Below are 14044 nucleotides of genomic sequence, written 5' to 3'. Positions count from 1 at the left end.
CAATCCTCTGTTTGTTCTCCATATTTAAGAGTCTCTTATGGACTCTTAAAAACTGAAAACAAACTGAGGGTTGATGGGGAGGGTGGGAGGGAGGAGGAGGGATGGGCATTGAAGAGGGCATCTTTTGGGATGAGCACTGGGTGTTGTATGGAAACCAATTTGACAATAAATTTCATATATTAAAAAAAAAGAAAAAGAAAAAGAAATAAGTGTTTAAAAAATTTTTTAAAAAGTCTCTTATGGTTTGTCCCCCATCCTATTTTTATATTACTTTTGTTTCCCTTCCCTTGTGTTCATCTGTTCTGTGTGTTTAAGTCCTCATATGAGTGAAATCACATGATATTGTCTTTCTCTGACTGACTAATTTCTCTTAACATAATACCCTCTAGTTCCACCCACATAGTTGCAAATGGCAAGATTTCATTCTTTTTAAAACTTTTTTTTAATGTTTATTTATTTTTGAGACAGAGAGAGACAGAGCATGAATGGGGGAGGGGCAGAGAGAGAGGGAGACACAGAATCGGAAGCAGGCTCCAGGCTCTGAGCCATCAGCCCAGAGCCTGACGCGGGGCTCGAACTCACGGACTGCGAGATCGTGACCTGAGCTGAAGTTGGACGCTTAACCGACTGAGCCACCCAGGCGCCCCAAGATTTCATTCTTTTTGATTGCCGAGTAATACTCCATTGTATATATATACCACATCTTCTTTATCCATTTATCCATCAGTGGACATTTGGGCCCTTTCCATACTTTGGCTATTGTTGATAGTGCTGCTATAAACATGGGGGTGCATGTGCCCCTTCGAAACAGCATACCTGTATCCCTTGGATAAATACCTAGTAGTGCTATTGCTGGGTCATAGGGTAGTTCTATTTTCAATTTTTTGAGGATCCTCCATACTGTTTTCCAGAGTGGCTGCACCAGTTTGCATTCCTACCAGCAGTGCAAAAGAGATCCTCTTTCTCCGCATCCTTGCCGTCAACTGTTGTTGTCTGAGTTGTTAATGTTAGCCATTTTGACCGGTGTGAGGTGGTACCTCATTGTGGTTTTGATTTGTATTTCCCTGATGATGAGTGATATTGAGCATCTTATCATGTGTCAGTTGGCCATCTGGATGTCTTCTTTGGAGAAGTGTCTATTCATGTCTTTTGCCCATCTCTTCACTAGGTTATTTGTTTTTTTGGGTGTTGAGTTTGATAAATTCTTTATAGATTTTGGATACTAACCCTTTATCTGATATGTCATTTGCAAATATCTTCTCCCATTCTGTTGGTTGCCTTTTAGTTTTGCTGATTGTTTCCTTCACTGTGCAGAAGTTTTTTTATCTTGATGATGTCTGAAGCAGCTACCTAAATAGTAAATATTCCTGCATTGTTTTCCAGCCCACTTCAGCATTTAGTGTTTGACAGGCCATCTTCAATTTATCTACTTCAACATTTTTTCCATTTCCTTGACAAAAAAAAAAAGTTATAGCTACACTATAAAAGACATTATTTCATAGGATACAAAATTCATTTAACTCTATACTATCTAATAGATTAAGTGTATATGTCTCTATATAATATTGGTAAAAAGACTGAGTTACCATATTATAAAAAGTTATCATTTTATTCTTACATTAGCTATTAGAATACAGAACTCACCAGATTTGGGGTATGTGACTATGAAGACATCATCTTCTCTGATTTCAAAATCATTTAATGTTTCTAGAAAGCCTATATCAAGTCCTGGGCGGAGAAAATAATATCCTTTAAATTTGAATAAAAATGAGTCTATGTCTTCCATATTTCAGTTGCCTGCTAAGACAGAAAAAAAATATTTGAAAGAAATTTAGTAAAATTTTATGTTATCTTCCCTTCTGTATCTTCAGTTGTTGGGCATATACTAAGAGAAGAAATTGATTTCTTGTTTTCTCCACAAACACTGATAACCAGCAGGCTCTCAAAGCTACTATCCTGGATTTGAGATGTGTGGAGTTTGGTCCAATGCCAGGAGCCAGTTGTTCATGGGATGGGTCTTAGTTTTATGTGTGTGCTCCATTTTGTAACCACAGGAAAAATAATTAAAAACTAATTATGTAATTGCAAAAAAAAATGTTCTTAATCAGAAATCATACATAATATATATGTATATCTATATAAACAGTAAAAGTGAATATACAAACTTGACTTGAATAGGCTTTAGAATCATTTGTCTCTTGCCACTCCATATACAGCTGGGTTTTTCATCCCTGGAACTGAAGTACAATATTTTAGCTTTTAGCATGTTTATAGAAGTTTTCTTTATATACTTTCTGGGTATGAGTTATCTATTCATAAGGTTTTTGGTAACTTGTAACTTAAACTTTGTTTTATTTCCTAACTTGCAACTTGTTTAGAGTAATTGAGAAGGTACAAGTATGAGCTAACAGACATGAATGTATTCCAGGATACCTGATAAATTGCATGTGAGCAGTTAAATTGTCAATAATGACCATGTGAACAACGGCACAAAGTATGAAAGAAAACATTCAAATTATGGATCATATGTAGATAGTGAAAATTAAACTTTGTGACTCATCATTGATGGATATATTTTGCCTTTCATTATTATCAGTCAGTAGCCTTATGAGAAAGTCTTATTTTGATACTTATGAACTCTGAGGTTTTAGTTGACTTGGGGGTTCTTCCAGATGACTCTGAAGTGTACTTTTTTTCTATTTCCCATAATAGTTGGTCATTGGAAGGCTGACAAAAGAAGAACTTCAGACTCACACAATTCAAAAGCAATTCCAGGAAGCCTGGGCCAAGTCATTAAAGGAAAAAGGGAAATAAGTGATTGTTTAGAAATATATTTTTATAGTCACACTGTTACTGGAAAAACTGGGATTGATAGTGTCTATTTACAAAGGAGACTTATGAAAGCTGCAAGTTAGTTGCAATCATCAACATGAATTCACATCCAAGGAAGGTCGGGGACCAGACAGGCAAGGATGGAGGAACAGAGAGGAGATGTTATTCTGTCACTAGAGTTATTTAAGGCATCTCTTCTTTGCCCTCTTGTATTTAAAGAAACAACCCAATTTATACCTCCATACCCATTGGTTCTAATATTAACCCCCAGTGTTAAGAAGCAGTGGCTCCCTAAGAGTAGTCAATTCCATATCTTGGGACCAAAACTAGAACTATGAGCCTGTAACATCTTGATCATTTCATAAAATAAATATAATTATATCATCTTATATTCTACTTTTATTAGATCCTAGTATAATTACTATCATGGCGAATTATATCTTTCTTTTAGTATATGTTCCTAAATCTCTAAATAAATATTTAAAATAATATAATGGTTCAGTTTATTGAAAGTCTAAGCAAAGAGTTGCAGTATATTTTTGTTTCATACATAAGAACTGATAGCTTACATACAATTAGCCTAGTGTTTAGAACATTGCCAAATATCTGAAACTGCATAAATAGTACAGTTCAGGGGCGCCTGGGTGGCTCAGTCAGCTAAGCATCCAACTTCAGCCCAGGTCATGATCTGATAGTTCGTGGGTCCGAGCCCCGCATTGGGCTCTGGGTTGACAGCTCAGAGCTTGGAGCCTGCTTCAGATTCTGTGTCTCCCTCTCTCTCTCTGCCCCTCCCCCACTCATGCTCTGTCTCTCTCTCTCTCTCCTCTCTGTCAAAAATAAATAAACATTAGAAAAATTTTTTTGATTTGTACAGTTCAGACAGGAGAAAGGAAGCATACTATGTCACCTCTAAAAGTACCAATTTTGCATATGAATTTTTTTAGCTGAAGGCAATTAAGAATGAGCAGACACAGAATCTTTTTTATATTTTCCTAAGTTCTTAAAAGAATCTAGATGAGGGTGCCTTTACCATGAAGAGAGCTACTCCCACATATAACTTTTTATTTCTGAAAAACTCCAACCACATGGCAGGACAAACATCTGTTAACCAAAAGTGAGCTCTTTTCAACTTCCTGTGAATTGTCTTCCCCCTTTTTGAATACCCTACCCTTTTACCTCATTCTTCTTAGGATGGTATATAAGCCTCAATTGTCATATTGTTTTGGACTCTGTATGCCTTTGTGGGGCTCCCATACGTATATAATTAAATTTGTCTCCTGTTAATCTGTTTTATGTCATTTTATTTATTAGACCATCCAAAGAACCTAGAATGGAGAAAGGAAAAGATTTTCACTCTCAGTAAAGAATAAATAAATTCACTATACTAGTTCTTCGAAATGAAGAGTTAACTTCTGAAATAAAAGCTAGTGGGAGGAATAATTCTGTTGCTGCTGATGGAGAAGGACACAGATAAAGACTAAATTTTCCAGGAGGAGATTTAATGATTCAACAGTTAGCAGAGCTCCCATAATCAGGAACTCATTGAGAGGGAGGGATTAGGCTGATATTGAGCAGTAGATCATCCAATAATCTAGTAAAAATCATTGATACATTTCCCACAAATAACGGATGGTAAATGGTTCAAGCAGCTGGGTGCTATTCAGAGCTACTGGGCAGGGATCAAAGTCTCTGCTTTTGAATTATACCAGAAAATAGGGATGTATTTATTTGTTGTCCCACTCATGATTCTCTAATGCCCATAGATAAGGAGTATAATTATTAGGTTGTTTCTACATCAATGGCACTACTATTGGTGTCTTAAGTCTTTGTGTTGTTTCTTATCAAACAGAAATGAGAATACGTGTATGTGAACAACTGAGAATTTGAGAGGAGAAATCCATATCTACAAAGAGTAAATACAAAGCTTTGAAGGATTAGGCACTTTCCCCAATTCTTTTTTTTTTTTTTTTTGATTTTTTAAATATTTATTTTTGGGAAAGAGACAGAGTGTGAGTGGGGGAGGAGCAGAGAGAGAGGGAGACAGAATCTGAAGCAGGCTCCAGGTTCTGAGCTGTCAGCACAGAGGCCAGTGCGGGGCTCAGACTCACGAACCACGAGATCATGACCTGAGCTGAAGTCGGGGGCTTAACCGACTGAGCCACCTACGCGCCCCACACTTTCTCCAATTCTACTATATGCTTGACACAAGTGTAATACTCATGATAAGCACCAATCACCATTTATCTGCCATTATCCCCCTCAGTTTAGTCACTGTTGGCAAGGACTTCATAGCACTGTATCAGGGGGAATGATGGGTTCTGGGGTTCGCTCTTCAAGTACAGTTTTGTGACCTGTTTTTCATGGGCTCCGCACTCTGTCCAGTAAGTTTGTGGTTTAAACAGAATAGACATAAAGGATAAACATTCTAATTCATAAGAATTCACTCTAGTAAATCACTATACAAAATAAATAAATAATAAATAAATAAATAAAATAAAACAATGCAAAAAAGCAGAACAACCACTTCTTGAACAAGATCAAAATCCAGAGAATGTATTATCAAAAAATTTCCATTTTCCACAAAAAGTACCATGTTCCAAAAAATAGGAAAGTGTAACACATATTCAGTAAAAAAAAGAGCAATTAATAAAAACTGTCTCTGAATGGACCCACATGCTGGATTAGCAAAGAAAACAGCTATAAAAAAATACATTCATTTGTGAGTCACTAGATCTAAACTACAAGTTTGACCTGACAGATAAAAAAAGAATCATGGAACATGAGGACAGATCAATAGAGAAAAGAATGAAATGAACAGAAAAACAAAGAATGAAGAAAACTGAACATAGCCTCAGGGAACTGTAGAATATATCAAGCATATCAACATATGTAACAGAAGGAGAGAAAAAGAGCAGAAAAAAATCTTCGGAGTAATTGTGGCCAAGAACTTCTCAAGTTTGATGAAAAATAGTAATTTACACATCCATGAAGCTCAACTAATAAGTAAGATAAACATGAATAGGTCTAAACTATACATATCACAGTTAAACATTGAAACATAAATTTTAGGATTGTTTATTTCTGTAACACATGTTTTTGCTATTTTGATGAATATTACGTTGAAAATGTAGCTGCCTGTGGGTAGTATGGACCTTTAATGAAATTAATTCTTATCCAGAAACACAAGATGTCTTTCCATTTGTTTATGTCTTCTTTGATTTCTTTCAGCAAAGTCTTGTACTTTTCATTGTACAGGTCTTTTATTTCCCTGGTTAAATTTACTAAGATTTTATTTTTTTGATACTATTATGAATGAGATATTTTTCCTTATTTCTTTATTTTTCAAATGTTTTATTTTTACTGTAAAGGAATTAAACTGATTTCTGTATATTGATTTTGTATCCTGTAATTTTACTGATTGTTGATTAGTCTCAACACTTTTATGATTGATTCTTTAGGATGTTCTCTTTATAAAATCCTATCTTCTGCAAAGAGTGACTATTTAACTTCTGCTTTTATGACTTGGATGCCTTTTATTTCTACATCTTGACTAATGACTCTAGTTAAGACTTCTAGTACCACAGGAGAGGTGAGAGTGAGCATCTGTGTGTTGCTTTTTTTTTTTTTTTTTTTAATTTTTTTTTTTTTAACGTTTATTTATTTTTGGGACAGAGAGAGACAGAGCATGAACGGGCGAGGGGCAGAGAGAGAGGGAGACACAGAATCGGAAACAGGCTCCAGGCTCCGAGCCATCAGCCCAGAGCCCGATGCGGGGCTCGAACTCACGGACCGCGAGATCGTGACCTGGCTGAAGTCGGACGCTCAACCGACTGCGCCACCCAGGCGCCCCTGTGTGTTGCTTTTGATCTTACAGGAAACAGACTGAGATTTGCATGCAGACCAGGAAGTGCCTTCAGGGATAACACATGATGGAGTGAAGGCAAGTGTTCTGGGCAGAGGGAGAAGTTGAACTGGAGTGCAATAGCTTTGGGTAGTATGGATATTTAATGAAATTAATTCTTCGAATCCACAAACATGAGCTGTCTTTCTGTTTGCTTATGTCTTTGATTTCTTTCAGCAAAGTCTTGTAGTTTTCACTGTAAAGGTCTTTCGCTTCCCTAGTGAAAGTTACTAAGATTTTTTGTTTGTTTTTGATGCCTAGTATGAATGAAATACTTTTCTTTATTTCTTTTTCAGATGTTTCATTATTTCTATGAAGAAATGAAATTGATTTCTATATATTGATTTGTATCCTGCAGTTTTACTCAGATTGTTGACTAGTGTCAACAATTTTATAATTGACTCTTTGGGATTTTCTATATATAAAATCATATCTTCTGCAAAGAATGACTATTTTATGCCTTTCTGATTTGGATGCCTTTTATTTCCATGCCTTCCCTAATTACTTGAGGTGGGATGTCTAGTATCACTGGCGAGGTGAAAGTGGGCATTCATGTCTTGCCCCTGATGTTAGAGGAAAAACTTTCAACCTTTCACTATTGAATACTATTAGCTGTGGCTGTCATGTATATAGTTCTTAGTATTCTAGATACAACCCTTTTCTACTTAATCTATTAAGGGCTTTTATCATGAAAGGACTGTGTGTTAGCAGTTGCATTTTCTGTGTCTAGTGAGATAATCATGGTGTTATCTTTGATTTTACTGACATATTACCTTTATTGAGTTATGTGTGTTGAAGAAAACTTGCATCCCAGAGATAAATCCCACTTGGTCCAAGTGTATAATATGTTAATGCGTTCTTGAATTTGGTTTGCTTTTTTGTTGAGAATTTTTCCATTAGAGATATTGGTTTATAGTTTTCTCTTCTTGAAGTGTCCTTATCCGGTTTTGGTATGAGGGTGACACGGGCTTCACAAAATTAGACAGGAAGAATGCCCTCTTCTTTGATATTATGCAAGAGTTTATGGCAAATAGCTGTTGTTGCTTAACATGTTTGGTGGAATTTACTTGTATAGCCATCTGCTCCTGTTTTTATTATTATTATTATTATTATTGGGTTGATTACTGATTCAATGTCGTTACTCTTCATTTGTCTGTTCATATTTTTATTTTTTCTTGATTCAGTCTTGGTAGGTGATGTGTGTCTAGAAATGCATCCATTCCTTCTAGGCTTTGTAATTTGCAGGCATACAATTGTTTATGGTAGTCTCTTATACTCCTATCTATTGCTGTAGTGTCAACTGAAATGTCTTCTTCTCATCATTAATTTTATTTGATGCATCTCTCTTTTATTCTCAGCTAGTCTAGCTAAAGTTTTGAAATTTGGTTGATCTTTTAAGAACCAGAGCTTAGTGTTGTTTTTTCTTTTTATTGTTTTCCTTATACACATTTTATTTATCTCTGCTCTGGTCTCTGGTCTTTATTATTTCCTTCCTTCTTCTAACTTTGGGCTTAACTTCTTGTTCTCCAAGCTGTAAAATTAGTCTATTTGATGTCTTACTAATTTTTTGATATGTGTTGTTATTAAATTTCCATTCAGAACAGTTTTTTCTGCATCCCATAAGATTTGATATGTTGTTTAAAAAGAAGTTTCATGTGTTTTATTTCCATTTAATATGTTTTGAGGTAATGTTTTACTTTCCTTTTGGTTTATGTTTGGTTCATTCATTACTCAGAAGTGTGCTGTTCAGTTTCCACATATTTGTGGATCTTTTAACTTTCTTATTGTCAGTTTCATACATAGAGAAGATAGTCTGAAATTTTCTATGATTTTTTTTGTCCTATTTTATAACCTACACTGTAGAATAATGAAATGAATGTGTACTTTGCAGATATTGGGTGGAATGTTCCATAGATGTCTCTTAAGTTCATTTCTTCTAAGGTATGGTTCCATTTCAATGTTTCCTTTTGATTTTCTGTCTGGATAAGGTATCTACTGCTGATAGTGGAGTAATGAAGTTTCCTACTACTACTGGATTGCTGTACAATTCTCCCTTGATATCTGTAAGTATTTGCTTATTAGATTCAGTGCTTAAAAGTTGGTAGTACAAATACTTGTGGTTTTTATATCTTCTTGATGTACTGACCTCTTTACCAGTATATAATGACCTTCTTGTCTCTTGTTACTACCACATTTAAAAAATATGTATTTATTTATTTTGAGAGAGAGAGAGAGAGAGAGAGAGTCCCTGGCAGGCTCAGTGCCACAAATGCAGAGCATGGCATGGGCCAAAACCTTGTAAGATTATGATCTGAGCTGAAACTAAGGGTCTGACATTTAACTGACTGAGACACTCAGGCTTCCCTGCTACTACTTTTTTTTTAAATGTTGATTTATTTATTTTGAGAAAGAGAATGAGTGCACTAGTGGGGAAGGGGCAGAGAGAGAGAGAATCCTAAGCAGGTTTCACACTGTCAGTGTCAGCATGGAGCCTGATGAGGGGCTTGATCTCAAGATCAAGAGATCATGACCCGAGCCAACATCAAGAGTGGGACATGTAACTGACTGAGCTACCCAGGTGCCCCAGCCACTTTCAACTTGAAATCCATTTCTTTTGATATATAAGATATAAGATATATGTATTGTACCTACTTTCTTTTTTTTTTTGTTTTTTTGTTTTTTGTTTTTGTTTTTGTGTTTTGCTTGGCAAATCATCTTCCATCCTTTCATTTTGAAATTATGTATGTCTTTAGAGCTGATATATAAAGCTCCTTTAGGCAACATGTAGTTGGGTTTGTTTTTCATCCAACCAGCCACTGTGTGCTGTATGATTAGTAAGTTCATCCATTTACATTTAGGGTAATTATTAATATGTAAGGATTAGTAGTGTTCTTTTACCTTTTGCTTTCTGGTTATTTTCTATCTATATTGGTTCTTTTTTATTCTCTTTCTATCTACCTTTGTACCTTGGTGGTTTTTCTCATTACTTGCTTAGCTTCTTTTTTTTTCTTTTTAAAATTTCTTTATTTTGAGAGAGGGAGAGAGAGAGGGGGAGAGAGAGAGAGAGAGCAAGAGAGAACGAGCACGGGAGGGAGCAGAGAGACAACTAGAGAATCCCAACCAGGCTCCAGTACTATCAGTGCAGAATCTAATGAGGGGCTTGAACTCAAAAACTGTGAGTCAAAACCGAGTCAGATGCTTAACCTGATGAACCACCCAGGCACCCCTTAGCTTTTCTTCCTTTCTTTTTTTTTAATGTTTTCTGCATGCTCTAGATTTTTGCTTCATGATTGTCTTGAGCCTTACATAAAACTTACTAGTTTTTTTTCTTTTGCTAACAATTCATATCTATTTACCTATGATGGTTCCACCCTTTCCCTCCTCCTCTTTAACGTCTTTGATGTCACAAATTGCCTCTTATGATGCAATGAATTCACTAACCAATTGTAGTGTCTATCATTGTTTCGAATGCTCTCTCCTTTTAACTTTTATTCTATAATTGTTTTACAAATTATTCTTAAACAAAGTTAATCTTCCAATTTTTTACTGTCTGTATCACTTTTATCAGAGTTTTGTGTGATTTCATTTTTTGTGTGTCACTAGTGCCTTTGCATTTCAGCTGGAAGAGTTCTTTCTGCATTTCTTGCAAGGTAGGTCTATAGGTGGTGAACTCCCCCAGCTTCTGTTTGTCTGGGAAAGCCCTTATTTTCCTTCATATCTGAACACCTTTGGTGGATAGAGTATTCATGACTGGCTTGTTTATTTTATAATACTTTGAATATGTCACTCCATTATTTCCTGGCTTTCAGACTTCCTGCTGAGAAATCTGCTGATAGCCTGAGGGGGAGATATCCATTGTGGGCTAATTATTTTTTCCCATTGCCCCTAAAGTTCTTTATCTTAATAAAGATATTCATTATAATGTGTCTTTGAGACTGTCATTTTGCACTAAGATAATAAAGTGTTCCATTAGCTCTGTGAACTTGTATATTACTCCCTCCCCAGTATTGGGAAACTCTCAGCAAATTATTTCTTTAAATAAACGCTGCCCCTTTAGTCTCTTCTCCTTCTGATATATGCATTATTCTTCTATTGGCTTTTCTAATACATCACATAGGGTTTCTTCTTTTGTTTGAAATTTTAGTTCTCTCTCCTCTTCCACTTTAATCATTTCTAAATTCATATGCTCCAGATAACTTATTTTCTCTTCCATCTCACCTGTTATATTTCCAGTACTTCCTGATGGATTTTCATCTCATTTACTGAGTCCCTCAACTCCAGAAATTGTTTGGTTCTTTTTTTATAGTTTCAGTCTCTTTGGTAAAGTACCTCAGTTCATTAATTTCATGCCTGTGTTCACTTAACTGCCTTCTAAGTTTTCTTGTAGCTCATTGATTTATTCATTAAAAAAAGTTTCAAATTATATATCAATAAGATCACAATATTCTTTGTTTTTGAATTTGGTTGCTGGAGAATTGTCCTTTTTTTCTGTGTGATACCCTATTAGTATATTTTTCATAGTGGGTGAAATATGCCTTTGCCATCTCACCTGAAGTTTGAACACCATTCTTATGTAGGAAGGGCTTTGTTTACTTTGATTGTAACAGTTAAACAGATTGGCAATGAGAAACTTTACTTCTGTTTCCAAGGGATTGTGGAGCTTAGCAGTTGGGTCTTTGGGTGTGCCCAAGGACACTGGGATGGGTGGAAGGTATCTCAGAGGTCCCAAACTTCTTCCTGAAATACCAAGGCAGACAGCAGAACACACCTTCTGTCAATTCTCTTTCTCTGCCTTCTTCCCTTTCCATCCTTTGTCCCAGTCGCAGAGTTTTCTTCCGGGAAACCCAGGTGCTGCTGAAGAGCAACAGGCCCCTCCAGCTGCACCTGAGCAGTCGGGAGGACTTCACTTACCACCTTTGCTTTCCACCTCCTCTGCCTCCTCTGCTGGTTCCAGCACTGCCGCTCTGGCTGCTGCACTTCCCTTGGCCCTTTGGCCCCGTAGCCTCTCTGGTTCTCAATCCACCCACTTTGGATGCACATGGATGGATCTCTCAGTCTCCTTGTATGCTGGGTAGAGGCACTTTCATTTATTCATGGTTGTCCAATTAGACATATATTGAAGGGGAGAGAAAAAGAACAACTTCCACTGCCAAGATACTGATGCCACCCCTACTACTCTAATTTCAATATGGTTGAATGAAAGATGTTAAACAAGGAGGCTTTTCTTTCTGGAATTTTACCTAAAGGGGGACTGAGATGAGGTTTATTAATTATTTATTTATTCATTTATTTTTAACGTTTATTTATTTTGAGAGAGAAAGCACACCTGGGGGAGAGGCAGACAGATGGGGACAGAGAGAGAGAGAGAGAGGGAGAGAGAGGGAGAGAGAGAATCTCAAGTAGGTTCCACACTGTCAGCTCAGAGCCCCATGCAGGACTTGAACTCACGAACAGTAAGATCATGACCTGAGCCGAAGTCCACTGCTCAACTGACTGAGCCACCCAGGCATCCTTGAGGTAGAGATGAGGTAGGAAAAAGCAGACATAAAGGAAAAAGCAGGCAAAGAACCTAAGAATGGCCAGATTCCAAAGAACAATTATAGGTGCTTATTTATAGCTACAAAAATATTACTCATACTGGAACAGTGATAACTTTACAGGGAGGCCATGATTTATCTGAGATCAATTCATTCTAGAAGAGCTTAAAGGATATGATAGTTGCCCAAACCCCATTTAATATCCTAGGATCAAAACTCTATCACCCTACTTCTGGTTCCAGGATGATGGCATAAACCCCCTTCAGCCCATCTTTCACACATCTATAAATTTGGGACAAATACAAAAACCCCACAACTGAAGGAACAATGCACCACTCTGTCCCCCTTTCTCTTCCTCTGTCCTTTCTGTGTGAAAATGGCTCCCTCTCTCTACGGCTCTTCTCTCCCCCATTTCAACTCACTGCACCTGGTACCTGCCAAGTTCCATGGCTCAAGTTATGAAGATTGTTGTGTTATTCCTCAGATATATTTCCTAGGTACTCAAAATGGTTTGGTGCTGATCTCGCTGCCTTTCAGGAAGGAGTCAACCTAAGGGTCTCCATACTACTCCACTATCTTAAATCCTTCCTCAGAGTGTTTTAATTGAAATCATTTCATAAAATGTTTTATTTTGAGTTATCTCAGGAAACAGACTGAGATTTGCATGCAGAATGGGAAGTGCCCTCAGGAACACCACCTGTGAGGCAGTGAAGGCAGGTGCTCTGGGCCCAGGTAGAATTTGAACTGCAATGCAATAGCAAGAAAATCCACAAGTGATCAAACAGGGAATAAGGAGCTGGGATGCCCTTCAAAGTGTTTTAACTTGAGGCAGTTTTGCTACTACAGATATAAACGCAAGCAACATTTGTGCAATGGCAGCTGAAAGGGATGTCACCTGCACTGCTAAATGTTTTGTTTTCTCATGGATTCAATGGCACAAGGAAGTGGAGCAGTATTTGTCTTAGTCCATTCAGGCTGCTATCACAAGACAGCACAGACTGAGTGGCTTATAACAAGAGACAATTATTTCTCACAGTTCTGAGGCTGGGAAGTCCAAGATCATGACACCGGCCGATTCGTACCTAGAGAGAATCCCCTTCCTTCGTGGCCTTCTCACTGTGACCTCACATGGCAGAAGCAGCAAGGGAGCTCAAGTCTGCTTTTATAAGAGTCCTAATCCCAATCATCACCTCCCCATAGCTCACCTCCTAGCATCATCACCTTGGGCGTTAGGATTTCATCGTACGAGTTTCCGGGGGACCCATGGCAGTACACTTGTCCTGTATAATTTCATTGTGTGTGTGTGGCGGTGGGGATGTCAAACAGGAAAGAAGGGGAGATTTGTAGACAAAGCCTTGTGAATAAATTCAGTGGAAACTCACCAATATGACTGTGTTTATTAATTTTCCTTTTGAATAAACTTTTCATGTTCAGGAAGTATTCTGATCCCCACCTTACAGATGAGGAAATTGAGGATCAGAGATTAAGTGAATGATTGAAAGCTCCCAGTTAGTAGGAGAGCCAATTATTTTAGTTCTCACCTTTCCACCAGAACATCTCTTATATTTTCATTTTATGCAAGGCATTAACTTTCAGTGGTGGATCAAAATATTAAGTATGAAATATTAAATCTTTACTTTTTCCCCCTGTGTTCAACCTCTCTGGGGCTGGCTCAATGTGTGTGTCTTTTCATTATCAAAGGAACAGCAATGTCAGAGAAATCACAATCTCCTTTCATAAAAACTACATGGGGATAGGGGTATTTTCTATCTCA

At 37.0% G+C, this 14044-nt stretch overlaps 1 long non-coding RNA gene across 2 annotated transcripts in view; it reads right to left on the bottom strand.

Annotated features, from left to right (window-relative positions):
• Nucleotides 1-2170: 2170 nt before the first annotated feature.
• The window catches only part of LOC115514331, a 35917-nt gene continuing 24043 nt past the window's right edge, over nt 2171-14044 (bottom strand). Inside the window, exons 3-4 of one of the 2 annotated variants that reach the window (XR_003968946.1) lie at nt 2755-2780; nt 2171-2237 (exon numbers count right to left, since the gene is read on the bottom strand). This is a non-coding gene — a long non-coding RNA (uncharacterized LOC115514331). The remainder of the gene's footprint in view (nt 2238-2754; nt 2781-14044) is intronic. The other variant, XR_003968945.1, reaches the window with a different exon arrangement.

Source organism: Lynx canadensis, chromosome B2 (genome assembly GCF_007474595.2).
Source record: "Lynx canadensis isolate LIC74 chromosome B2, mLynCan4.pri.v2, whole genome shotgun sequence".
Lineage (NCBI taxonomy): Eukaryota > Metazoa > Chordata > Mammalia > Carnivora > Felidae > Lynx > Lynx canadensis.
Note: the sequence above shows the minus strand (reverse complement) of the source record. Positions and strands in the feature narration are given on the sequence as shown.